Source organism: Myxine glutinosa, chromosome 6 (genome assembly GCF_964187855.1).
Source record: "Myxine glutinosa chromosome 6, kmMyxGlut1.1, whole genome shotgun sequence".
NCBI classification, from domain to species: domain Eukaryota; kingdom Metazoa; phylum Chordata; class Myxini; order Myxiniformes; family Myxinidae; genus Myxine; species Myxine glutinosa.
This window is the reverse complement of record NC_136266.1, coordinates 13,633,065-13,636,831: the sequence shown is the minus strand read 5'-3', so window position 1 is coordinate 13,636,831 and position 3,767 is coordinate 13,633,065.

Here is a 3,767-nt window from a genome sequence, read left to right as displayed (position 1 = left end):
TCACACCTCTGATTAAGGTGTGTGTAAACTGTGAATCCTCCTGTTGTGACAATAAGATGTGCAGATAAATGGTGGTTGTAATGGAAGTAAACATTACCTCAGAAAAATAGACATTACTATACTTCAACATTACTTTCACATTAACAACAACACGATCTGTGTGCGTGTGTGTGTGTGTGTGTGTGTGTGTGTGTGTGTGTGTGTGTGTGTGTGTGTGTGTGTGTGTGTGTGTGTTCCTTTCTTATTGATAAAAAAAGTCAAAGCAGCAATTGTTTCTGGGCAATTATCAATGTGTAGTTTAACCCCCCCCCCCCCCCTCTTCCCCCTCTCATTTCATTGTATTGAGGCACTGAAACTGAATTATTCTCGCAGACCAACTCAACTTGACACTTCCGACTTCTGAAAGTTTTGCCAGTCACCTTCATAGCCCCATCACGCGGCTCCGAAGGAAAACAAATGCGAATCAATCTCTGTCAACAGAATCCGACAAAGTAAAGCACTTGTCACTCTCAGCTATGGCTGTACCTCTCGCATTCTTGTGTGGGAAGGGTATTCCAACATGGCGGCTGCTTGCCACACGAGCACATGCTGCAGGTGCACTCGAGTCATATATACAGCTCAATGGGTACAGGTTAATGAGTGGAAGTAAGGCCGATGCACTGTTGGTTAAAATAGCCTAGTTTAGCTGCCTCTGCCTCCCACATTCAAGTACACATGAAGTTCCTGACGAAATTACGTGAAAAGCCGTCGGTGCACGCTATTGATGGTAAAAAACAAAAAAAGATCCTGCTCGTTGCACTGCCAAGCCATGTACCGTCATGGCGTGCCAAGAGCAGATCAAACCTTAAGCTTAGTTGGAGGCTCGGAGTGGTTTCTTTACTTCGTGTTAGTCAGGGCCCTTAGGGATATTTTGGGGCCGTTTGGTTCAAATTCTTCCAAAAGCACCAAATTTGGCCCAGATGTTGCCCATGCCATACTCTTTCGATTTTTGACGGGCGCCCCCCCCCCCCCCCTCGGGGGCCCCATATTGGCGAAATACTAAATGTCCGCCACCCGGATTAGAGGAAAATCAGTTAAATAACCAAAAGGGTTGGAATCATGTATGATACCACTTTTCAGGGGTTGTCGAGGTCGAGGAATCCAATTATGATGTTATTTTGATGATTAGAGGTCAAGGTCAACCCTCAAGGTCATCTTAAAGGTCATTTTTGAGTCAATGTCGGTTTTTGAGTTTTTTGTCAAGATTTACGCGAGGTTCACCATTTTATGTTTCTGGGTTGGGTAATCGAACTCTGACCTTATTTTTGACAATTAGAGGAAATATTTACATGTCTATTTCCTAATTTTCAGGCATATGCAGTTCATCAGTCTAATTACAAAGGTACGGATTTTGATGTTTTATGAACTGTATGCCATATCCTTGTGTTTAATTTTTGTGCGATCATGATCCGGGTTCATGTATACATGATTGTATACATGTCATAAATATGACGTCATAGGTCATGTGACCTGGCGGCCATATTGGATTTTATAAAAACCTTAAAAATGGATCCCTGCCTTCATTTTTCGATCGATTCATTTTGAACTTTGACCACTTATAGTACGCCATGTGATTGGATGCATATCCTAATTATGACGTCATAGGTCAGGTGACATGGCGGGATGGACCGGTATGGTCCCCGGATCATACCGCCCTTGGCGCCCGTCAAAAATCGAGAGTATGGCATGGGCAACATCTGCGCCAAATTTGATGCTTTTGGAAGAATTTGAACCAAAATATCCCTAAGGGCACTGACTAGGTGTTAAAAATATATACATGGAAATTGTAAGTAGAACTGCTCTCCGTATATTCACAAACATACACAGTATGAAGGGGAACTGTTTCCGATTGCTGCACAAGTTCGATGACTCATGAATATTCATGAACAATCCATCCTTGGGGGTTCCTGAACTAATTCAGATACTACAATTTAATTGCTACAACAAACATGTTTTGTTTCGGAACAAATTACAAAATAATTTTGAGTAAGTGGTGTCACTTCAAAAGTGGGCTCAGCCAGACCCCATGCCTCGATGGCTTCGCGCTCGCAGCATCTAGGTGAGTATGCACCCTGTTCCCTTCATTTCTGGACTCCCTGCACCCTCTTCAAAAAATCCTGGATCCATCCTGGAGTAGATTATACATGTATACACTTGCTCTATTAAATATAAAATTGTCGGGCATTGCTGGCTAGGCAGTTAAAAAAAAAAAATTTTTTGTTCCATTATTCAACGGACCGACAGCGGTCTGCGGACCAGTGGTTAAGAATTTCTAGTATAGAGAATCAAACTGTGGCTTGACTTGTCCTGTTCGGGCTTTGGTCGCCATATAGCGCTCATGGGGGTAATTATCCCAAATGTTGATTGGTATATGCTAGATGATAGGGTACAGCACATAATATTGGCTCACTTGGCCAAATGGCATCCGTTGCTCAAATGTTGGCTCACTCGGCCAATTGACATTCGTGGCGCAGCCTTTGGTATGGTTCCTCCATCTGCTGCAGTCATCTCACAGGTACGGTAGGCCGACACTGGGCGTGAGGATTCAGCCAGGTAAGGGTAAGGTGAGTGTTGCAGATGGCTTCCATGGTATTTTTACCTCCGCCACCGAAGGTGGATGGAGGTTATGTTTTCACCCCTGTCTGTCTGTTTGTTTGTGAACAAGACATCTCAAAAAGTTGCAGACGGATCCGGACGAAATTTGTCAGAGAAGTAGCATGTGTGACAAGGACGAAATGATTAGATGTTAGTGAAGATCCGGATCCGGATCTGGCTGGTAGAATTTTTAAAGTGATTTTTCACCATCGGGAGATAGAGCCAAAAAGGATATATAGCAGGATATCTCAAATAGTTGTGGACGGATTTGGACGAACCTTGGTGTAGAGCTTGTGTGTGTGACAAGGAAGAATCGATTCAATTTTGGTGAAGATCTGAATATGGATTCGGATATGAGAATTATTTAATTTATTAAGTGATTTTTCACCATCGGGAGATTGGGCCAAAAACGATATATAGCAGGATATCTCAAATAGTTGTGGACGGGGGGTTTGGACGAAACTTGGTGTAGAGGTTGTGTGTGTGACAAGGAAGAATCGATTCGATTTTGGTGAAGATCCAGGTATAGCTCGTATAAATTTTTAGTTATTCTTCACCATTGAGTGATATGGCCAAAAATGATATATAGCAGGATATCTCAAAAGGTTATGGACGGATTTGGACGAAACCTGTTGGACAGGTTGTGTGTGTGACAAGGAAGAATCGATTCAATTTTGGTGAAGATCTGAATATGGATTCGGATATGAGAATTATTTAATTTCTGAAGTGATTTTTCACCTTTGGGAGATGGGGCTAAAAGCAACACAAAGCAGGATATCTCAAAAAGTTAAGTATGGATTTGGACGAAAGTTGCTGTAGACGTTGTGTCTGACAGGGACAAATCGATTCAATTTTGGTGAAGATCTGAATATGGATGCGGATATGAGAATTATTTAATTTACTAAGTGATTTTTCACCATTGGGAGATTGTGCCAAAAACGATATATAGCAGGATATCTCAAATAGTTGTGGACGGGTTTGGACGAAACTTGGTGTAGAGGTTGTGTGTGTGACAAGGAAGAATCGATTCGATTTTGGTGAAGATCCAGGTATAGCTCGTATAAATTTTTTAGTTATTCTTCACCATTGAGTGATATGGCCAAAAATGATATATAGCAGGATATCTCAAAAGG